At 59.5% G+C, this 24,087-nt stretch overlaps 1 protein-coding gene across 4 annotated transcripts in view; it reads right to left on the bottom strand.

The window, feature by feature from the left end:
* Window positions 1–24,087, bottom strand: part of SH3BP4 (SH3 domain binding protein 4) — a 68,341-nt gene that overhangs the window by 17,312 nt on the left and 26,942 nt on the right. Inside the window, exons 1-2 of one of the 4 annotated variants that reach the window (XM_037069310.1) lie at window positions 23,810–23,977; window positions 17,078–17,155 (exon numbers count right to left, since the gene is read on the bottom strand). The exons of 1 other annotated variant lie outside the window; for it this stretch is intronic. The gene's annotated coding sequence lies outside the window, so the exon portion shown is untranslated. Of the gene's footprint in view, window positions 1–13,308; window positions 13,321–17,077; window positions 17,156–23,809; window positions 23,978–24,087 lie in introns of those variants that run through there. 2 more of the 4 variants (XM_037069309.1, XM_037069311.1) reach the window with 2 other exon arrangements.

The raw sequence follows: 24,087 nt of genomic DNA on the forward strand, positions 1-24,087 counted from the left end.
GCTGGCTGTGGAGGAAATTAGCTTTGGGCTTTTGTAAGATTCTGGGCAATCTTACTGTAGAGAAAATCTGTTTTATTGAGCCATTTAGGATCAGGCAAGATCTCTTCAAACTTCATAATTATTATGACAGTTATTTTTCACCTTTAACCACGAAAGAGTCAAGTCAGCCAGAAAGAAAAAGTCGACCTAAAGTTCCAGACGCCTGTGTCCTCGGGAGAGGGAGGTGGGGGTCCCTACGCCACTAGACACGGATCCTAGCAGCCCCTCTCCTGCAAGGCCAAGTACATCGCCAGGCTCTCAGACACCTACAGGCCTTTTCAGAACGCTCCTGCTGAGACTAACTTCCAAAAAGCAGGTGGATCTGGAAGTCCAGCTCCAGAAACACACAGGTCAGCCTTCAAGCAATGCCCCAACCACCCCGACCAAGTGTGACAAAGGAGCACGTTTCTGCTTCCACCAGGAGAAGGCTGCGCCCAGGGCAGTGGGGTCAAGTGCCCCCCCCCCCCCCACCGAAGGCTGATGTGACGTGATCACACGCAGCAGGCCACATCCAGGAGTCCCACCCACCCTGTGCTGGAGCTGAGTTACAGACGTGCTGAACATGGGAGGGTTCACCTGTGGGGCCCAGCCTCCGAGTCTGGGCACTGTCCAGGAGAAAACGGACTTCCCTGCCAGCCCCGGGGGTCGGCCACCTGTCTGGGACAGCCTGCGGCGCACGCCCCCTTGGTCAGGGCAGCGGCCAGCACGGGCCCTCAGGACAGGTTGTAGCAGCCACTCCATCCCTGTCCCTGTCCCTGTCCCCGCAGCCCTGGACTCGTGGAAGCTGCCTCTGCGTCCCAGGTGGACGTCAGATCTAGAAGATGTCAGGGGCAGTAAGGCTGACCTGTGTCTGACTCATCACTAATGAGTTTTCCTCTCCCAGTAGAAAAGCCACTTCGTTGAGAGAGAAAGCCTGCCTGCAGCTCCGCCCCTGAAACTGGAGACTGGCCCCTGAACAGATGCCATCGTTGGGCACACAGAGGGCTGTGTACAGACTCCAGGGGCAAGTGTGGGGACAACACACAGCCCCTCAGTTCTACTCGCCCCTCCTCCAATTCCATCTAGCGCCCCACTCTGCCCCCCGAACAGTCTTGCGGGGGCCTGTCTGCCAACGTTTTGTCCCAGGCGCAGTAAGAACACAACAGATCATGGGCGTCTCCAGTGGGGAGAAGGCCCACCCAGCGCCCCAGGGGGTGCCGAGCGACCTGCGGCATCTGTGGCAGCCCAGCCCCAAGCGGGAGCGGATGCAGTTGGGCGCACAGCCGGCTGGCAGACTCTGTCCCTGCCTTGCTAGTGTGACTCTGTCTCTGCATGTGACTCCAGTCTCTGGAGCAGGAGGGTCATGTTGATTCATCACATGTCCCCCGGGGTTAGAAAAGAAACTCCAAGCTTCAGCCCATTCTCGGTGACGTGAGTCACTGGGCCCTGTCGGCAGAAACTCCACCGAGTCCGCCCCTCGATCGCTCCCCAAACCTGTGTCCCAGGGGACCTGACGACACCTCTCCCCGCTGACCTGTCCTCCAGCAGGCAGCCGCCTGAGCAGCGGCTGTGGGGCCTGCCTGGCCTTCATGGGGTCCCACCGAGACCAGGAGGAAGGAGGGCTGGGGTCTCTAAATGCTAACGCCNTGGAGCAGGAGGGTCATGTTGATTCATCACATGTTCCCCGGGGTTAGAAAAGAAACTCCAAGCTTCGGCCCATTCTCGGTGACGTGAGTCACTGGGCCCTGTCGGCAGAAACTCCACCCAGTCCGCCCCTCGATCGCTCCCCAAACCTGTGTCCCAGGGGACCTGACGACACCTCTCCCCGCTGACCTGTCCTCCAGCAGGCAGCCGCCTGAGCAGCGGCTGTGGGGCCTGCCTGGCCTTCATGGGGTCCCACCGAGACCAGGAGGAAGGAGGGCTGGGGTCTCTAAATGCTAACGCCCCTTCCTCCACCCCCATCTGTACACCCCTGCAGGGATACGGATCCCGCAGCCTCCACAGCGCTCCAGCTCCCTCTGCCTCTTGACCCTTGACCTGATCGGCCTGGGCAATAACCCAAGTGGAAAAGCCAGCACGTGACCGGTGTCCCCTTTCCAGGCTGCCCCTCCCTTGGCAGGGAAGGCACAGGCTCCGGTTACGAGAGGATGAGCACAGGCAGAGAAACTCAGCCCTCCCAGTCACAGAAGCCTCTCTCCTCTAGAACCTTCCTGAGCCCACCTGGAGGACGAGATGAACGTGCCCCCCCCCGTGGCCCACGGAGGGGCTCCAGGCCCGCTGGCTTCGGACACCAATGCGTCTGGAGCGCACTTCACTCCGATGCAACAACTGAGTTCCCTCGGCGGGGGCAGCAGAGGCTGTGCGGGGCCCCCCAGCAGGCCATCTGGGTACAGCCCTGAGGTCCGAGTGCAGAGCCATGCGCCCGGTCCCCGAGTCTGAGGAAGGTGGCCATCTCCCAGGCGGGCGTCACAGCAGCTCAGCCAACAGCCGCTGAGCATCGGTTTCCAGGAACGAGGCTCTGTCCAGACGGTGGGCAGCACGCAGGTGAGAGCACCTGTGTTCAAAGAATGGCGTCCGAGAGGGAGACCCAAACACCCAGGGGGCAAAGGTTCTGTGGGCCCCAGGCACACCGCCGAGTCCCCATCTGCTCGCCCCAGCTGGCGGCTCAAAGCCACCTGCAGGCCGTGAGGTCAGCGGGAGGGGCCCTGGAGCCGAGGCGTGCTCACACGCGTGGCACTCCTTACTCGCTGGTCTAACGTGCAGAGTGTGGTGTCTGGCAGTTGGCACGGTGACGTGGGAGGTTTTCATCAACCGGCGCTGAAGTCAGACCCCTGGGTCTGGAGAATGGGGTGTGGGTGGGGGCGGGGGGCGTGGGGAGAGTTGCTGGGGCCCGGTTTCCTGCTCCCAGGCCTTCTCCCTGAGGGGACCGCACATCCAGTTGTAGGGTATCCCCCGTGCCAGGTCCATGACATCGTCACCTTGGTGAAGTCAACAACCTCAGGAGACGCACCCCGCCCCCCAGCTGCAGAAGACAACCAGGGCCTCCTGGCTTGTCTTCCCAGACCCTCACACACCACCCCCGCTGCAGGTCTGCCTCACGCTTTCTCCTGCGTGCCCTGCGTGCTAGCCAAACACGGCTCCGGTGGCCTGGACTTGGCTGCAGGGCACCTCCCGAACTTCTGTCTTCCTCCCCACCCTCCCTTCATAAAAACCCAGCAGGCTTCCCCATCTCTGCTGCACTAAAACCCACTCGTTCGAGACAGACCCCGCCAAGTGGTGCCTTCGCACCCGGGCCAGCATCTCCTGCCTGGCTCTCCCGGAAGGCCCCGGTCAGCTGTCCTGGACGGTCACTGCTTTAATCCCGAGCATCACTGCTGTGGCTCTGCAGCCGCCACCTCGGTCCCCTCACTACACTTGTCTCCTTGGAATCGGGACACTTGGGCGTCCCCATCTTGACCTTTCCCCAGCAACACACTCAGGGCCTGGCCCGAGCTGGCATGTGGTGTCACCTGGTGAGTGTGCTGATGTTTTGTTCAAACAGTGCACTGGGTACCACCAAAGACACAGAGGAATGCAGGTCCCGGTCCCTTCCCTCCACTGCTTGTCACTTGACCGGGACAACAACATACACGAAGCCGACACCAAGGACAGAGAAAGCGGAGAAAGGGGCAGGGTTCCCACCACTTCTGCTGGGCTTGCAGGAGACCGGGGCCACTGCACCTGGGTTGGCTTGTCCCACCACGTGTGCTCGGGGTGGAGGTGCCCTGTCCAGCACCCCGCTGCTGAACACGTCGAGACGTTCAAAGGCTAACCCACACAATGGATGGCACGTCACCTGCTCAGCGACCATGGGTTTGGCGGGGACACTAGTCACCGTGGCAGCTTGTGGTCTGCTCCCCCGGAGTCACATGGGAGGGGCAGCCCACCCGTGAGAGAGAGCCGGCCGCAGACAGGCTGGGAAGCAAGCCTCGTGATCCACCCCGACCACGACTACTCCTGGCCCCCGGCCAGTGACCAGAAGGAAGAAGCATGACTGTGTCCGGAGGAGTTCTGACAGCGACGGGAAGAGAAGGTCATTCACTCACCCGGGGCCGCACAGGGACAGCCCCCGAGGGCTGACCCACTGACACGGTCCTCGAGACTGCAAAACATCAGCCTTCGAAGGATCCGTGATCACCAAACACTAGTCACTGATTTCCTGTGGTTCCTAAGAAAAAAATAAATCACATATGATTTGCTATTTCCTTTTAAGACCAGTTCAGTTTATTCAAGGCAGCTGGGTGGTTGGAAGGCAACTTTCTATCACTTTAAAGAGGAAGCCAGTCGATTGGCCAAATAGACAAACATGTACTTCGACTAAAACTTCTTTTCAGAGTTCAGCTTGGATGCCACTCCGAGACACGGGTCTGGCCAGTGCCACCCACTGTACAGATGAAGAAACCAAGGCTTGTTCGGTTCTTATGAAAAGGGGTTTTCCCTGAGGTTCGCTCGTGAGATTCAGATTAAAACACAAGCCTGAGAGGGCCGGGCAGCTTCTAGGGTCCAGGGCCCCCCAATCCGACCGACAATTCTAGATGATGATACACACGGACTGGGTCTGAGGTTCAAGTTTGAGACAGGGATTTAATAGCGTGAAGGCTCGGCAGGAGTTGCCGAAACAAAACGGGAAGTGAGGCCGAGCAACAGTCCTTGCAAGGCCCCCAGCTGACCCGAGCCAACAAACGGGACACAGCAGAAAACAGCCAAGGAGCCCCAGTGGACCCCAGACGTACTGACCCACGTTGTCCACAGGCCTCGGGCACTGCCTGGGGGCGTCCCCCCTTGCTGCCTCTCCACCGGGCCAGCTGCACGCACCCCCTTTCTGAGCACCTGGGGGCCCGAGCAGAGTGAGCAACCAATGGATTCTCGGAGCGAAGGAAGACATTTCTTCACTCTCCACCACGTCCACAAATTGCTCACCAGGGTCCCTAGATCAATAAACCGATTGAGAACCCACATACTTCACCGATACTGACTGAGGAACCGAGAGTGGGCAGCAGCTCCCAGCGCCCACTGCCCTCTGTGCGAGGCGGGGCCGTGGCCCTCTTGGCCTGGATCACCCGCAGAGGTCGGGGTCGCTGTCCCAGGGCGACCCTCTCGCAGGCAGGAGGCGGGGCCAGACGGCCTCCTGGGAAGTGGTAGGAAACTCTGCCCTCCCCAGGAGTGGGCATCTGCTCCCCACCCTCCCTCAGTGGTTTGCCCAAAGCTCTGCCGCCCTGGTGTGTGGGAAGCGGAACACCGAAGCCCAAATTCTCGATCCTCTGATCCAGGCCAGCACCTGCTCTGCATGCCCCCCACCCCTCGTTCCCTGCTCTCCGCTGTTGCTTTGGGCCTTTGCTCAGCCACCATCTTAAATCCAACCTTGTCAGCTGCCAACATCTACCTCCTGGCCCCGCTGCCCCTAACAGCCCTAATCCACGTGCTAGGCCGACATCAACCCTTCCATCGTGACCTCATCTGGAAGCACACAACAGGCCACCCCCCTCCGCGCAGAGCACAGCGATCCCTCCTGCCTCGTTCCAGAACAGTCTGTCCCCTCCTGACTGAGGTGACACCGTCTAAACGCCTCTGTACGGCCACCGCGTGGGACTCTGGCCTCCTCTGAGCCACCCGTTGACCATTTTTAGTCCGACAACAGCCCTCATTTAACCACGGTGCTCTTTCCACGCCCAGCTCTGTGGAGGGACCAGTTTCCACGAACCAACCTCTTTCTAAATCTCCTTCCAGTTATTTCTCACCTATTTTTTTCTTCCAAATGAACTTCAGGGTAATTTACTTACATGTCTTTCCACCTCAACCTCACTTTAAAAAATAGCCTCGCTAGAACTTCAGTGACACGGCATGGGTAAGAACCGACTTCTTCAAACTCCCTTTTTTTCCCCCAGAAAAACTGCGGTTCTCCGTCTAAGAGTGGGTTCCCCGGGGTGGAGGGGCGTGGGGCAGGCCAACCCTTTCTGTGAAGGGACAGAGAGGGAGTCAGGCTTTGGGAGCCCACGCTTTCTGCCAAAAGGCCTCACCTCTGCCGTCCCGTCAGGCAGTTGCGGAAGGCACATCAATTCCACCTCACGGCATGTCCACACCTTGACCTTGGACTTCTGGCCTATAGACTGTGAGCATGACTTTCTGTTATTTTAAGCCACCCAGTCTGTGGGACTTGGCCTCCCCAGAGACCAGAACAGAAAGGTGTGGATGCAAAATCGTCTTACTAAACCCCCCCCTTATTGCTGCTTCCCATCACGCCTGTCCCCAGCTCTCTCGTCCGCCGAATCTAATACATGCAGGACTCCAAGAAGCAAATGAAAGTGAGGCTCCCCACACAGAGTCTCGGCCTCTGATGTAAAATGCGGTCTTGTCTCTGTGCTTCCGGAACATTCGTTCCTCAGATCCCCAACAAGCAGGAAACCGCCCAGCGCTGTTTGCCACGTTCCCGCAGGGTGAGTCAGGTGTCGGCAGGCAATGGGTGACCCCCGCCCCCACGCCGCGTACATCCAGAGCATCAGCACCGTGGAGCCCCCGCCAGCTCGCCCTGCAGAGGCGGCTCCTTGGTGGTAACCACGTAATTGGGGCTTCGAAACAGCCACTTTCAAGAAGCTGCTGGCGCTGTCTGAACGCAGCGTGAACTGAGGACATGCCTGATCTGTCAGAAGACTAGAGGGAGGGACAGGGCACATGGCGCGGGCAGGGGCCCCCTCCGAGGTAGGCAGACCTGGGCAGGCTCCAGGCCCCCTCGGGCTGCAGCTCAGGGGGCACCCATGTCAAGTTCCTTCTGGGGGGGGGGGAGCCAGCCTGCAGCAGCATCGGCACCCAGTAGAGAAATACTTTGTAATTCAAACCAAAAAAAAAATGCAGAGGCGAAACCCCAGACAGAAATCCCAGCAGCTGGAGGTAGCTGAGGGCGAGACACAAGCTGGGGAGGCACTCCAGCTCTGCAGACTCAGAGCCCCAGACACGAGGTTCCCACTGGACAGCAGCGCGGACGCGACAGGACCTTCTCCCGGGGAGGAGGGAGGGCTGGGCTCGGGGTGGCCATGAGGGGCAGCCCAGGCCGGAGGCCACACGGTAGAGGCCAGACTGCCTGTTCCCGGCATGTAGCATTTTAATGTGTTGTCTCACAGAAATGGAACATCATGTTTAAGGATTCATCAAGAGCCAGTAATTCTGGGGACGGACCAGGAAAGAAAAGGCCGTTTCTCCCCAGTGGGAGGAGCACCCATCTCTGCAGCTGGGGGGACCATTGGGGGTCCGCTCACCAAGGTGAAGACACCGCAGCCCCACCCGCTCAGCCTCCTGCCTCCAGCCCCACCGCCAGGGCCCGGTCCCGGCACCTCCGACACCCTGGATGGATCGTGGCCGCCCCGACCCCTGCAGAGTGTCCCTGCCTCTGCCAGTTAGAAGCCAGCCAGCGGCGGTTTGTCCCCAAACAACCTGAGATGTCTCTGGCCTTGACCAAGTGTCCGCTGAGGGGCAGCCCGGTTCTGCTGTTATTTACCCTCTAACTCCGAGCCCCTGGTGTGCGCGTGGAGGTCTCTCCAGTTCCTCTCCCTCCAGTTTCCGGGTCAAGGTCAGGTCTATTTCCACTTCCCAGCCGTACTGGCACGTCCATGCCCCTAAAGGCTCCCAAGGAACAGCTCCTCCACCCAGGTTCTGCTGGAACCACCTGGGGAAGCTTCTCAACAGCCCCTTGCCTTCCAAAAAGCCCCCAGGACGTTCTCATTTGCAGATGGGACAGAAAATCAGTGTGCAGGTGGGACCCACTCACCCCTGCCCCCCGGAGAATCTATAGTGGTCCCTCCATTGCGAACCCGTGCCCCATTTCCTGGCCTCAGTGCAGACAATGGCCCGAGACATTCCCCCGCCTGGCCTCCAATGGGCCCAGCCAAACTCTCCCTACCCCTGAGGACTTGGCCCTCCCCAAGGCCCTCTAAACCCCCATTATTCACATGTGTTTGTTCCTTGCTAAAAAAACAAAAAAACAAAAAAACCCACTTAGCAGCCGATCTACCATCTGCTCCATCACCCCACAGTCTCCCACCCCCTGCAACTGCACAGTCCGTGTGTTCGGTCCCATCAAAGGATAGGACCCCAGCTTCAGCCCACCAGGTGCCAGCAGCACCCCCGACTTGTCTTAATGAGCAAAGATGCTCTCCAGACATTGCCCCATGTCCCCTGCTGACAATACGGGGCCAACCAGTAACTATTTTAGGCTTTGTGGGCCATTTGGCCTCTTCTGGAACGAGTCTGCTCTGCCTTGGAAAGGCAGACGCAGCCATAGCCAGCGCAGGGCCTGGCTGGGCTCCACTTAAACCTTGCCTACACACAGGCGGTGCAGACCAGCCCCACCACCCTCGGCCAGGAATGGGGAGCTCAGGCCGGCCTGGATGCTGGCCCGCAGGCCCCCAGGCGACAGCCAGGCAGCAAAGTGGAGCGAGGTGGACCCAGAGTCCAGAGACCGTGGCTTCGCGCCCCTGCTGTCCTGGCTGCCTGCCCTGCTGCCTCCGCTGGGATGTCTTCGTAACAGTTAAAATCTGTTACAACTGAATGGGGATATGTTTCCCAGAAACATGCGGATCCACAGATTTCTGACCTATCCATTTTTACCCAAACCCATGAATTTGGGTACAGTACCCTGAAGGAAAGAAAGAAGCAAGCGGTCCTTCTGAGATTTTCTGAACGAGAACATGTCCATTCCCTCGGAAGGAGGCAGGCAGGAAGGGGGGAAGGGGGGAAGGAGGGGAGGGGGAAGGAGGGGAGACCCTACTGGAACAAGGCAGGAAGAGACACGGGACACTAGGCTGGGCTCCCACCTGCCACCTGCCGACCCCTTCCCAGGGCGCGCTGAGTCTGGAGGGGCAGCTTCCTCACGTTTCCCCCTCACCCGCCCGCAGCCCAGGACAGGATTAGAGGCTGGAGCCACAGGGCTGCGTGTGAACAGCTGCAGGGACGCAGCCGGAACTGGGCACCTCATCCNGGGGGGAAGGAGGGGAGGGGGAAGGAGGGGAGACCCTACTGGAACAAGGTAGGAAGAGACACGGGACACTAGGCTGGGCTCCCACCTGCCACCTGCCGACCCCTTCCCAGGGCATGCTGAGTCTGGAGGGGCAGCTTCCTCACGTTTCCCCCTCACCCGCCCGCAGCCCAGGACAGGATTAGAGGCTGGAGCCACAGGGCTGCGTGTGAACAGCTGCAGGGACGCAGCCGGAACTGGGCACCTCATCCCACCCCCCGGGACACAGACCAAGGGCTGGGGAGGACACAGCCATGGGACTCCACTCCCTGGGAGGAAGCTAAGAGGCTGGGTGCAAGGGGGCCCCAGGGTGGGTCACCCTCCCAAAGCCGACAGGCCCCGTCTGTCCTCTCCCTTCCTGCTTTGGGAAGACGTGCATTTCGTCTGCAAACTCTGGAGTTAGGGAGGCTCAGGAGACTTTGCTGCTGCTGAGGGACACTCCCAAAGGCAGCAGCAGGACAGGAGAGGCCAGTCCAGGCTGCGGACACAAGGGAGCAGGGACCACCAGGGACGGACTGGGCTGGAGGCCTCGGGCTCGGAGGAGCTCCAGGTCTGCGGGGTAAAGGCTCCTGGCCCCGCAGTGGCATTGTCAAAGGGTAGGGACAGGCTGCGCTGTCACTTAAGAGGCATGACAAGAAAAGGCCCATGCACTCATTGCATCCCTTTACAAAAGTGTAATAAAGGGACAATCTACAGAGGTGGGGGGTGTTGCAGGACAACAGAGGGGAGGGGAGGAGCAGCAGTTACTGGACCCTGGGGAGACAGGGTCCCTCAGTCAGGGGAAGCAGGGCGAGGCCACTCTGCTCTCTCGCTGCCTCGACCTCTCGGCTGGCCGGTCCTAACAGGAGGGCCTCGCACCCAGCACAGCATGGAGGGGCAGGCTGGGAGGGACAGAGGGACAGACCAGTGGCAGCCAGCACAGAGGAGGCCCAGAAGGCTGTTTTCTCAAAACAAGCCTCCCACGTGTGCAGCCCTGACACAGGTGACGGGGACCCCACCTGCAGAAACACCTGGCAGGTCTGCCGTCAACACCCTCTCAGCGGGCAGCACCTTCGGAGGTCACTCGCTGTTCCTGGCATTGTTGTGTCAACACACAGCTGAGTGACCCCACGGGGACAGCAGTAAACCGGCCTCTGCGTGATGGCGACCCACGCTGGCCCACGCTGCGGGGGATTTCAGCAGCAGGCCAACACTGGCTCTTGGAGAGTTGGAAAATACTGGGGACGGGCATGGGGGGTGTGGAGCAGGAGTCACAAGCTAGAGGTCTCTCCAAGAGCTCTTAGAATGAAACAGGACACCAAAACATAACGGACCCCAGCCACACTGCTCGAGGGGGCCAGAGGTGGTAAGGGGCCGACACAGCGGGGACCGCCTCCCAGAGGGGCGTCCCCACAAAAAGGAAGGTGATTCGGGGACGCGCCACAGCAGGGGTGTGCCCTGGCGACATGACTGGATGGTGCCACTTATGAGAAGCACCTGGAACAGGCAAACCCGCACAGACAGGAGCCAGTCGGCGTTTGCCGGGGGCTGTGCACAGGTCTCCCTTTGGTGGCAAAGTGTTTTGGAATCTCAAGTGCCACCAAGAGACCCGAACGCTAGGCAGCCTGCACTGTTCCGAAGGGCCCCCGTTTCCAGTCCCCGCCCACTGGTGGCCCGTGAGTCACCTGGGCCCTGGGTTTCCACAAACCGCCTGGTAGGCCCCTTGGATTTTCAGGTTTCGCTCAGAGGAGGTCCAAATGCAACCAAAACCCTAAGGTTTTCCCCACTCTAGGAATGGACAGTGTCTGGACAGAACGAGAACACCAAAGTATTAAGCAGATGCAGGAGATACAGAGTTTTAACTGGTGGCCGTCGAGTTTCATCGCGGTGCAGGCTGAGCACTTCGGCCACAGGGAGATGCTCAGCCGCTGCCCGGATCAGCTCGCCCCCACGTCACCCCGCCCCCAGCAGGCCGGAGGCCTTCCTCCAAGTCAGGGGCTGTGGACGTTGTTCAAGGCACAGACCCGCGGAGGAATCTGGTCAGGGCGAGGGCTCTGTCTTTAGAAAACCGCCTGTACCTGTGAATCTTGCTGCAGACCCTTTAAAAGGACCCCACTAAGGGCCCATGAAGGTAAACATACTTCTTGTGCTGTTGGTACATGTCTGCCCTGGCCGGGTAGCTCAGCTGGTTAGAGCATCATCCCGATACCTATAGGACACGGGTTCAATCCCTGCTCAGGGCACATATTAAAAAAATCAACCAATGAATGCATAGATAAGTAACAAACTGATGCTTCTCTCTCTCTTCCCACCCCCCTTTCTTTCTCTCTCTAAAAAATAAATTTATTATGTTCAACCAACCAGGCTCCAGACCACTGTTCTCACCACAGGACACCCCAGGCCAACCCAGAGCCTCGATGAACCCTGTTTAAATTTCAGCAGAACTCGCCCAAGCCGAGGGGAAGGTACCCGTACACCCCAGCCCACCTGCAGACCCAGGAAGTGTAGACGGGATTCGCGGGCCACGACAAGGAAGGAAGAAGAACTGAGCTCAAAGTCCGGGGCTGCTGGAGCCAGATGGGGAGGCAGGAGAGGGAAAGGTGCCGGGTGCGCAAGGAGCCGGGGGGACGCCCCACTGCACAGGCACAGCCAGGCAGCCCTTCCGGGTGTTGATGGCAGAGGGGACCGGCCCGGGTCTGGTGCACAGCGGACAGCGGTTGCGATAGGAAGACACCCTGTGACCTCGCACAGCCACCAGCCAGCTAAGTCTGCTCCCCTGGCCAAGTGCAAAGCCTGGCTCAGTGGCCTTTTGAGTCCCTCCCCACCCCGAGGAGAGTGGAGGGAGGCACTGGGTGCAGCTCACGTGCGACTCCAGGCACTGTGTCCCCCCAACAGGGGACACCCAACGGCTGGCTGTCCACCCTACAGACGTCACAGCACATGCACCGGAAGACTGGTGTCGGTCCAGCTCAGCTGGCCCGGGGCCAGCTGATCACCGCCTGGAAGGAGGGGCCCCAACCATTCATCTGGCCAGTGAGTCAGGTTAATCCCTCTTTGAACCTTTGGGACCCCTGGGGAAACCTCGGGTCAGGAGGGCAATGTGCTTGAGAAATGGCAGGGCAGGGCCACCCCAACTACAAGTTCACAAAAAAGCCACTGGATTAATGTTGGGGACCCTCAAGGACCCTGGAGAAGGGGGGTCCCCGAGAGGCTACGTGGCTGGCCCAAAGGGGTGGGACTGTGGCCAAACCAGAGCTAAGGAGGGAAGGAGAGAGGGGGGAAGGAGGGGTGGGAAGCTCTCACATAAGCCCAGGTGAGGACACGCACACCACCTCTTCCCTTTCCTGAGAGAACCGACGGCCAGGACTCCCTGGTCCAGAGACGCCTGGCCCGGACACGCCCATGGCCCTGCCCTCTCCCCCCGTGGGCCAGCAATGGACACAGATGCACAGCCTGCCGCTGAAACGGAAATGCGGTCCAGGACTGCCATGCTTGGCTGCAGGCCGCTCTCAGGCCAGGCGCGTGCTGGGCGAGCCCCGGGGGCCAGGTGACCAGGAGAAGAGCAGCCTCACTTCTCAAACTCCGGTGCCCAGACCACCCTCGACCTGCTGTGCCCCACCCTGCACATCTCCAGTCGCCCTCCTGCACTTCTTCTGGAGCAAGTCTGAGTGCCTGCCAACTTCTTTTTACCTCTGAGAGCCTTCGGAGGCTCCGTTTCCACAGATGAGGAAACTGAGGGCCAAGGAAATGAGTTTATGCCACATGGGCTCAGGTGCTCACCACTGAAATCCGTTTAAAACCAGGACCGAAGCTGTGAGCTGCACGCAGAGCCACTGGTTGGACCCAGGACCGAGAGGCCTTCCCTCGGCCCTCCCTGCAGAGCGGCCTGCCCAGCGGACTTCGCAAAATGAGCAAACAAAGGGGGGAAACGCCAGCCCCAGGGACAGGAAACCCGGGCTTTCTGATTAGGCTGGAGATTTCTTTGTGGGTCTGAGCAGGTTTCAGTCCGAGACCGGAAGGCTCCTAAAACAAACAACGGCAGACTCTTTCTCCAATTCGCACCTTTTATCTCCAAAGCCACAAGTATGTTAAACATTTCCCCTGTCTTCACGGCGCAGCCTGCTGGCAGCCTGCTTTAAGAAGCGTGAAGAGGCAAGGCTAGCAGCTCCCAGCCCAAACGCAAGGCTCTGAGGGACGCCAATGCCACTTCCAGTGTGGCGTGTGGCTGGGGGGCTGGGGGCCCCAGCTCAGGCTTCTAGTCTGCCCACCTGCCCCAGGCCTCGCTTCAGAGGCTGGTGACCTCCGCATTTGGTGAGGGCCCTTTATTATTGAAGCAGCAACACGTGAGGTGTTTTAATGCAACAGTTTTGAAAGGGGCTGAGTAATGTGTCGGGTCCACGCAGGGCTACAGGGCTCCCCTGCCCCGGTCTCGGGGAGGTCAGACCTGCGGGCTGCAAAGGGGTCCACAGTGTGATCCCCCATAAATCCCAACCCGACGGGGCCTGGTGGGCAGTCACACCCCGGCCCGTGACTTCTGAAGGGTTTACCCTTGCCAGAAGCCAGCGCTGTCCGCTGTGCCTGTGCATCTAGGTGAACAGCCTTCGAAATAAGCCGCAACCGCCCTCGAGAGGGAGCTCAGAATCCTTCAGGATCCTCGGGCCCCTGCAGTTCCGTCTCGCCCTGCTTCCTCCCACCTCCCTGTGCCCTCCCTCAGGGTCCTCCTTTAACCCCAAAGGTAGAAACGAAGCAGCAAACTGCCCTCTTAAGGAAGCACTTTGCTCAGTTTGTCGAGATCTTGCGTCCAGGCGTGTCCTTTGTTTGGCTCCAGTAAGTTTTTATTGAAGTTCAGTAAGTTTTTATCCAAGTTTGGGACAGGTGTGGACGTCCCAAGGGGCCCACACAGGCCTCGGCAGGTGTGGAACCAGTGCGTCTAGGTCACATGGCCAGGGACGGTCCACGCGGGTCTGGAGCCTTGATGTCAAGGACTCTGGCTGAAGGTGCTCTGACCCAGCACATCTAAAAGCTGGGATCGCCCCAACATACAGACCGGAGCCCTAGCCAGACCTCAAAAGTGACACCAAAGGAGGGAAGAGGGCACTGCAAGGGTTGTTTGTGAATGGATGTGGGGTTCCCCTGGGGCGATGAGAACGGGGAACCCCGAGATGGCTAGGGCCTCACGGCGCTGTGAATGGGCTAAACGCCAGCGATGAGCACTACAGAACGATTCGTTGGACATTACAGTTCACAGTCAGGAGCGTTTGGAGACCCCCCTGTCTGAGAAACAGCCCAGGAGAATGAAAACTCGTTGGTGATTCCCCACGTGGTCCAGACAGAGGGTGTCTGCCCGGCCGCCCCTGCACGAGTCCAGGAAGCTGACGGGCCCATCCCTTGAGATCACCCAACTCATTACTTAACTACACCCTTGATGTTCACATCAATGTACGGTTCTAAGAGAAGAGAACTTAATTTCACCTGCTTATTTTCACCCTAGAAATCAGCTGAATGGCGCATGTTTGGGGCCCATCGGTGCTGGCTGGTGCTGGCCTTGGGGTCGCTGCCCGCCTTGGGGTCGCTGCCCACGGAGCTCCTGAGCCCTCCAGGGTGCTGGGAAAGGGGGGCAGGCAAGGGAGGAGTGGCTTGGGGCTCACAAAGGCGAGCTGCGGGCCTGGTCTGGGCCTCTCGTTGGTCACAGTCCTCCGGTCCTGAACTCTACGAGCCTCCTTCCTCAGATGCACGGGGCGCAGGACGCACAGTGCCCTGGGCTGCAGCAGGCTCGGCCTGCAGAGGGTGCTCAGAGGAAGCATCCTGAGCTGGACGGCTGTGGGGACGGCCTGGGCACCCCCAAGCTCCGGCCTTGGCTGGCATCGTGGGGGAGCACGCTGTCGGGCCAAGTTCTGTCACTTCCAGTTATGTCAGCCATTCACACTGCTCCTCACGTGGAGGGCGCTGGGGTCTGCTCCTTCTCGCCCCTCACTCGGCCCATCACTTTCAGCAGCAGCGTGCGAGGGCACCTGATAAACTCCTTCTGGCCACGATTAATAGCAGACCTCTAACAGCTTAAATCCTGACCCTAAGCTGTATGAATTACATGCAAATCGCAAAACTAGGCACAGGCAAAACTCGATGTAGAAACTGAAACCCTGGGAAGCCCCGTCTCCCAATGAACCTGAGACAAGTCAGGCCCTGAATATCAAGAAACAGAAAGAAAACATGCAGTTATGTTTTCTGAGGGGAAAGCCACAAAGGTGGTTGAATATGTTAAGACGCTGGTTTTGCCACGGCCAGTGATGGTCACTTCAGATGCTGGGACACGGTCCACTCCGCCACCCCCAGGGAGGTAAAGGTGTACCTCCCTCCCTCTCCAGATTCCCAGGAGTCCTTCATGCCAGGATGGAGACGGAGGCGGCTTTGGCTCACCTCCAGTCAGCCAGGCCCACCCCCTCCTCCCGTTTTTCCTTCCCAGAAGTCGTGCCGCCCTCCTGAGTCTGGCTCAGTGCCAGGAAAAGCAAACCACGTAAATGACACCCAGGGAACTGCTGGAGCCAGCGAGGGGCCCCAGGCAGGGCCCCCCACGAATCTCCCTCTGTCCAGCCCAGGAGGGGCCTGCTCTGGGTGAGCCCTGGGGTCAGACAGGAGTCCTGTAGCACAGCCCACCGGTATCTCTCAGGTTTATCTACAGAGAAGCACCAAGCTGCATTCTTGTGTTTGATTTCAAAACCCCCAGCATTCCGGCCGACGCCAGGCCCGAAGAATGCCAGGAATGTGGATGCCTTTCTCCGGGTTTCACCGCCACCCAAACAGACCGCAGCCTCTGGCCAGGGGGCTGCACTTATAAGGCAAGACCTGCCGCAGGCCGCGTCCAGGGCAGAAGTATTTTGAGCCTTCAGGACCTCAGCGCACTGGGCTTCAGGACCTCAGCGCACCAGAACACGGCCCCCGCCCCCCAAATTCTTCCCTCCTCAAAGCCCCCAGGTCCCACCCGAAGACATCCCAAACATTCTTTCCATCCTAAAGCACAGGCAGATCCTGCTGAACAAAGATGTGGAGAAAGTTGGGACGACATCCAATCTCTCCCTGCCCCCGCTCCCACCCCTGAGCAGAGGGTCGTTCGATGGAAGAACCTGAAGTAACTGCAGCGGCTCCCACTCGATTTGGAGCGGCTTTTATCGCTCAAACGTGAGCCTCCGCTACCGGAGCTGCTCGCTCTCACGTCTCCCCACTACCCAGCTTTACGCACGTTTCCATTTTAGTTCTGCCCACCATCCTTTCGCCCGGGGGTGGGGGGGTGGGGGGTGGGGAGGGCTCTTTGTCGTTGTTTTAAGCACCGGAAGGCTGGAACCAATGATGGAGCCGATCCATTGTAACTGATTTCACAACAGGCAGTTTCCTTCCATTGCCAGAGAACAGCAAAGGCAGCCAAGAAAACAGCCCAGAACTTTCTACCAGGATATCATTTACCCTCCCTCTCTGCCGCCGGAGCCAACCGCCTCAGGTGTTCCTCAGGAGCACCACGGTGCTTCCGTTGGACACTTTGTGCTATCGTACTCCAAGGGCAGGTGCTGTCCCAGGGCCCAGTGGGGGCAACCCGGCACGGCAGGGCCCCTGGAGCTCCCTCAGGCCCCATCTCTGTCGTCACTGCTGGCCACTGTTCGGGAGCTCGTGACATCCTACGTTGTGAGAACAGTCCTTTGTGCAAACACAACAGGGCAGCCGACCTGGGCTCCATCTGGTTCTGGGCAGAGCGAGAACATTGCAGGGGCAGCCACAGGGCGGGGTGGCAGAAAGGAAACAGGAACGAGGGACTGTCTGGGGAACGCTGGGTGCCAGGAGCACCGTGACCTCTGACCTTCCCGTGAAGACCGGCCGTTGGGGAGAGGGTCAGCGGCCCCCAGAAGCTTCCGCAAGCTACTTCTCTCCATGTGCACGGGGCTCGCCTCCCACACGCAGCTGCACACCCCAGTCAGGACACAGAGGCCGCCACCACGCAGCAGGCCCAGGTGCGACGACTCACCCCAACACCCCGTGTGCATCGCTCACCTGCCACAGGCCACCAGCTCCCGGTGTCAGAGGCAAAGTCCCGGGGCCCGGCCTTCCATCCCGAAAAGAAGGGGCGCACTGCAAGACAACAAGGGAACCGTGACTGAGATTTAGGTTTGCTCAGCCCCAAACCCCGCGTCTCTGCTTTCCGTCCAAGGCTCGTCCACATCTGGGGCAGCTGCACTCACGTGGGCAGGGGGCGATGGGGTGGGCCTGCAGGGCCCTGTCCTGGAACTGCCCCCCGGGGGCCCCACGCAGGGTGAAAAGGCAGAGAGACCCTCATCTGCTCCCAGCCCCTGAGCACGCTCAAGGGAAGGCCCCAGGGTGGGAGCTCCTGGGTCTCCAAGGGCTCCGCTGAGACCGCAGGGCAGCCCCTCCCTTGCCCTGTGTCCCCTCGAGTCCCCGCAGACCTCGGGCACCGTGACTGTCTGCTCTCCAGGGAGCTCGGACAGAGACGAGGGCTTTTTCTGTCACTTCTTGCCCCGCGGGGCGCCGCCCCCACCTGCTGCTCCTTCCGCTGCCAACACTGGTGGTATTCGCTCAGGGGAAAGCCCTGTCGGCTGAGCCCTAAACACACAAGCCTGTCACCTGCAGGCAGGGGGGCTTCCTCCCCATGGGGTGGGGTCTCGAGGAGGCGGTTAAAGTCACAGGGCACTGACGTGGTAAGTACAGAGTCCACGTCTGTGACAGATTCCCTAAACAAGTTTGACAATGACAGGAGAGGAGCGGCACTGAAGGTCACCCACCCCACGCACCCCCCGCAAGCTCCCTGACTCGGGGCTGATGTTCTGCACAGGGTCACAGAGGGGCTCCGGGCTCTGGTTTTCTCAGACCTGGTCAGGCTGGGTAAAAGGAAGTAGAAATTCTGCTCTGGGCACCTTCCCTACATCAAGGCCACCGGGCCTGCAACAGGGGACAGGGTGTCCCCTCCGCCAGCACAGCCCATGACAGCCTATCTTCCCTGTAAATGTTTCACATGCAATTAAAAGGAACATCGGGAGAAGGCCAAGATGCTCCCCCGCGATGCTGGGATGGCTGGCTGGTTTCCAGGCCACCGTTTCCCCAGGGGTTTCAACAGTAAAATGAATCCCAGATGCACAGAAAGGGGAGAGGCGGGGGGAAAGGAAATGTCCAGCAGGCAGGACCATCTCGCGTGGATACAGTTTGGCCCATGGTCCACACAGACCTCCCAAAGGTACAGTGACGCTAGACAACCCTCGAGCAGAGGGAAGGGCGGTATCCCAGTCAGGGAACTCCACGGAAAAGGCAGCAACTTGAAGAAACACATCCCAGCACGACAAAAGACTGGGTCTGAAGGAGGTGCGAAAATGGGGACTGGGGACAGGATGCTCAAGACACAGGACACAGGGGCCGTTGTCCACGCATCGAGTGTTTACTTTGGACGTGGCTGCTGGGTTGCTCACAGGTCCGCAGAAGACTCAGAAGATGCTGCCAACTTCAGCACATGCTCTCTGTACACCCTTCACTTGTCAGTGGCCCTGGGTCGGCACCCCCAACCCCCGCCCCAGAGCTGGTCCTCACTGCAGGGCCGTGCCTCTCAAGGCAGGACCCACATGGTTTCCCCCCTGAAGGGTCCCCACATCGTGCATCTGCTCGCTTCAGGACTGGGGTCTCTCCCCACCCCCTGCCCATGTCCAAAAGCGCCACAGCAGAACAAGAGGGGAAAGTGTGACCCCACAAATCCTTGCTCTCTTCTAGAGGCGAACTTCAGCCCGTGTCCAATCCAGCTCGTTGCCGTGTCTCCGTATGGCCTCGGCACACAGGGGAGCCCCAGCTCCCACACTTGATAAGGACAGGTTCCTATAAAGGTGATGTTCAGGATGAACCTGGACTTCACGGCTTTGCCTCCGACCCCGAGTTTTTCATGGCTCATGGTAGAAACTGGAAGACAACCCATTTACAAAATCAGGAACGTTTTTGGGTAAACGGGCAACGGCCTTTGTGTTTAAGGCTGCCAATGCTACTGTGGAAACGGTTCATGGAAACAGCATTTAGGGACACGGTGGATGATACGGCCACGTGAGAGTGTCTGGCATCTCCCCTGGTTCAGGTGGTGAAATTTTCTCGGGCAGAACACAGAACCGGTTCACTTATCTCTCTTCCAGTGGCACAACACCTCAAATCTGACTGCGGACTCGATCGGGCAGAGCCTCTCCTCTCTCCCGCACTGAGCAGGGAGTGCAGAGGGGAGGGGCTTACGAGACCACCAACCAGACGCCCACAGCGGCTTCGCCAGGTGTGTGCCCCTTCCCTGCCTGTACTGTGGGCTCCTACCTGGGACCCGCCACGTATCAGGTCAGCGGTCTGGTCCCTGTGCGGCCTGCGTTTCTAACCACGCTTTCTCCCTGGGCGCGGCTCTGTCTGTCTGGGTGGGAGGCACCAGGTGTGAGCTGTGCGCTCTCAGGTATGTGGACACCCACAACTGTGGCCCAAAGACTGCTTCCTTCTCCTCCTCCTGGGGGCTGTGCCTTGTCATAGAAATTGTTATGTATTTACTTTACATGAATGAATGGCCACAAGCCACAAGTGAGACCACGGCAGCTTCCACGACTACCCGAGTGGGACATTTCAGAAAGACGGACAGCGATGAACCCCGAGCACGGCCGGGAGCACTGGGCCACGCTGAACCCCAGAGGAGGGAGGGGTGGAACTGGGGGACTCTGAGCTCGGTGTTCGCACAGGGTCCTCGTGCCGCTGCTCGAGGTGAACTGGAGGTCAGAGGACGCAGTGTGCTTGTTCGGTCACGCGAGACGCCACTGTGGCCTTGCGTGACACCCAGGAATGGCCTCTACCCAACGTTAGGGAGACCAGGAGGTACACATCCACGGGGCTGTTTCCCTTTTAAAAACAAAATAAAACACTGTCCATCCAGCCTCTGACCAGCTGGCCCAGCGCACTGACCAGCTGCTCCGGGACTTCCCCAGTCGGACCCGGCTCCAGTTCTGGGCTCCGGCAGCGGGCGGGAACTTCAAGGCCAGGGTCCTGGCCAATCGCCACTAAAGAACTGATGAAGGAGCCCTTCCCAGGGAAGTCCTCCGACTTCTGATTCTGACTCAGAACCTTCTCCCATGACTAAACGAGGGACAGCGGTCATCGGGAGCTGTGTGAGGGGGTCCAGGTAGGGGAGGCGGCCTGGGAAGGCAGGGTGTCTGAGATGGCTCTGAGTCACCCCATCGGTTTCACATCAGCTCTGCCCTTACCAGTTTCGTGACCTGTGCTAACTCCCTTACCTGCGCTTTGGGCCTCAGTTTCCTCAAGTGGAAAACAGGGCCCCCCAGCATGTGAGAGTATCCCCACTCAACATGGCTTTTTCCTTTCCTCTTTCCCACCAGTGCCTGAGGGTCACCACGAGGGCAGGCACTCTGCCTTTTCCTTCCTCGACAGGTGCAAGACCAGACAGAGTGCCCACACACAGCAGAAGCCCCACAACACCCCCTACACTCGAGTGTGGCAGTGGGTCTCAACGTCCCACGAGCAGACACCGCACCTACCAGACTCTCACTGAAACAAAGCGCCGGTCTCTACCCCCAGGGGCGGGGGCGGGGGCCTGAGAACACCATTTCTCCCTCCCTCCCAGGTGAGGGCGATGCTGTTGGTCCCTGGACCACATGCTGGCAACCACTGGTCCGGGCAGGTTAGCAAATAGGAGAACCACAGCTCAGTGGTTTCAGCGATGGGCCGATATCAAGAAGTGGGGGGCAGGGATCGCCCTCTCCTCGTGGTAGGCACAGCCTGAGACACTGACTCTGATACACAGAATCACGGTCGGGTGCAAGGCGAACAAAGGACGGCTCAGCAGGTTGCGGTGAGACAGGAAGTCTCCGAGGGAGGGAGGGAGGAAGGTGCTGGGGAGGGTCCCAATGTCACACTTTCTTCCTTCTTTCTTCCTTCCATGACTGAAGTTACAAAACCTCCCGTCTGTTGGAGTAGGAAGAAGGTCAAGATCCTGCCTGGACCAGACGCAAGGAGTTTCTGGGTGGTTTTGGGAGAAGGCCCAGAGCCAACAGCCCCCCAACAATCCTGCCTGAACACGGACTCCAACGCCGGCCCCGTCGCTGACTGCCATGACCGCCTGCCTCCTCATCCATGGGCGGGGTGGGTGGCAGTACGTCCATGCTGTCACCAGGGTCCCCCCCAACACACACACACGCGTGGCCTTCGAGGGTTGGAGCCTCTCTTGCCAAATCCCCAGCTAACCCTTCCTCGGAGTGCCCTCGCAGGGAGACCCGTCCCCGAGCAGGGCCACCAGCCACCTGACCCCTTGGATTCTCCTTCCTGGGGGCCAACTCTTCACCCTGGCAACCTCTCACCCTAGCAACAGTGGAAGGGGCAAGAGAGGGAAAAATGCGCCCCACCGAGGCTCAAATCCCGAATTCCCTTCCCCGCCCGACTCACGCCGGACAGAGGCCCTCAGGATGCCCCTCTCTGCCGAGCAGCGCAAAGGGGAGACGCGGCCTCCGTCTGTGGCGCTGTCAGCACTGAGGAGACCGGCACCGTTCAGGAACCCTAGCCAATGCGGTGCGGGGCAGAACACCGTGTTATTAGATCATCAAGTAAGTCCTGGTCGGTCCCCGGGGCGGGGGCAGCACTCCCAGAGGCCACCCACGCCCTCAAAACACACACACGGACACCCAGTCAGAAACAGGGCTGCGGAAGCAACAGTTCCTCAGTCCCGAGACCTGAATACAGTTACAAGCGGAGCATTCTGCATTTTTAAATACACCCCCAAATGAATCCTGCGTTTCTACCCTCTTCATCAAGACAAGCACCAGGTTAGCCAGAAATGCAAGGCAGTCCCCCGACCTCAGGGAACACCCTACTTTCTAAACAAGACATTTTAAAAGATGCAAACACCAAAAGAAAAACCACAAACCCTGTTGCTCTTTATTAAATTAGAGAACGCAGACTTGAACGAGGCCATCCACAGGCCAGCTGTGCCCTGGCGTGGTGTGTGGCTTAGGAGGCACTTCCACTGGTTGTCACAGGGGTGGGTGACCAGCAGCCCCACCACCAGCAAAGCTGGGCAAAGGGCACCACCGCGTGGCAAGGCAGTTCCCCCTGGGTCCCCGAGCTCCTAGCACAGGTTGGAACGCGAGTGGAAGTGGGTCCTGGTCCGAACACAGCAGACCAGGTAGTTGTTAAGGGACAGGAGGGGCGGGCTCTGTCCGCCGTTCCTCCTCCCCCCAGGGCCATGTCCCTGCCAGGGACTGCCCCAGATCCTGACCTTTGTCACAGCCACCGTCCCTGACTACAAACACAGAGCCAACTGTCTGGGCTGGTGCCCCTCTAGCGCTGAGGGACATGAAGCTGGCGCAGCGAGTCCCTTCGCCCTCTCACGCGTCCTCCCGGGGCTCCGTTCCCCATGAACAACAGGGGGACCGGCGAGCTAACCCAGCCCCCGTGCCCTGCTCTCTGGGGCGGAAGGAAAAGCGGGCACCTAGATGGCAGACAGGGCTGCACTCGCAGACACCGAGATATGAAGCTGCTCTCAGACAGAACAAAGAGAGCGAGGGACTCCTGGGACCCAGGGGAGGGGCCCCTCAGCGGATGGGACTCCCTAGAGGTGTCAGGAGAGGCCACCATGCACAGAAGCTAAACCCTCCTTTTGTCTGTCTCTGTGCCCCCCTTGTCCCCCAACACACGCGAGCTTCCTCTTGACCTTCTGAGCACCTTCTGCCTTGCTGATGGCCGACAATCACGCAGACCGGGATGGGGCTGAAAGCTGCCTTCCTCTGGACCCGGGGACCTGTCAAGTCTGGACCCGGGGACCCATGGAGTCTGGACCTGGAGAAGATCACACGGTGTAGACACCAAGTGGGGCATGGGGTCTGCGGCACCCCCTCCCCCAGCACCCAGGCCTCTGTGCTCCGGCCTCCTGTCCTGCAGAGGGATGGTTCTGAGAGGGTCCCCTCAGCAGTCACGGTGACCACAGGCTCGGTCACCCGCCTGGCCTTTGCTTCCCCCCTCCCCCACCTCACTCTCCCAGCCCCCCACTCCCAGTTCAGGAGGCCACCTCTCCCCAGAATAGCAGCCCGAGTCCTCGCCTCCAGCCCGGCATCTGGGGAAGTCCCCGACCAGAAGAGACGGCCATGTGAAACCAGCCCTGGACGCTGGGCTTTTGGCCACGACACAGACGCGGCCGTGCGGTGTGAGCATGTACTCCTGGTCAGCTTCACTGAAAGCCAGTGGGCTCTTTGGCCATGTAAGAAACTCCCAATTTAGAAAGCCAAGGAAGTACTTTGTTTCATCAATAAGATGCACTTATACTCAACTAAATCTGGAGAAAAGCAAAGGGTATTTATTTATACCACCACTGACATTTTCACATTAAAAATACACAAATTCCCTGTGGCTCGAGGCCAGGCTGGAGGCCCTCAGCTGGGCCTGGAACCCACACAGCAGGAGCCCCACCGGCCTCCTGAGGGCACCGAGAGTCACTGACACAGAGGGGCTCTGCTCGAATGTCACCTCCTCAACCCCTGACCTCTGTGTCCCTTCCCGAGGGTTGCTCTAACACATTGCCACCCACTGCGTGACTTGAAACACAAATTTATTCTGGCCAGTAAGGAGGTCAGAAATCCGAAGCCAGTTTCTCGGGCCCATGCCAGGGTGTGGGCTCTGAAGGGAGAACCCAACTGCCTGCCATTTCCGGTGGCACCGGAACCCTGGCAAGTGGTCCCTCCCTCCGCCTTCAAAGCCCATCGCTCTAACCTCGGTCTCCGTCACCACATGGGCTTCTCTGTAGTAAGACCTTCTTTTGAAATGACATTTCTCACTGTACTAGTTAGGGGCCCTCTGGGTGATCCGGGGTAATCTCTCCATCTCAAGATCCTTAAAGGAAACACACCTCCAGAGTCCTTGTTGCCACACAGAGCAACAGCCACAGGTCAGAGGGCTCAGGTCGTGCGTGTCTCTGGTGGCTGTCGGTCAGCCTGCCGCACTCCCGGCCAAAACCAGCACACCTCACGCCCCACCCCTCCCCTCCGCCT

Source organism: Sturnira hondurensis, unplaced genomic scaffold (assembly GCF_014824575.4).
Source record: "Sturnira hondurensis isolate 20B ecotype Veracruz unplaced genomic scaffold, ASM1482457v3 Scaffold0018493, whole genome shotgun sequence".
Classification (NCBI taxonomy): domain Eukaryota; kingdom Metazoa; phylum Chordata; class Mammalia; order Chiroptera; family Phyllostomidae; genus Sturnira; species Sturnira hondurensis.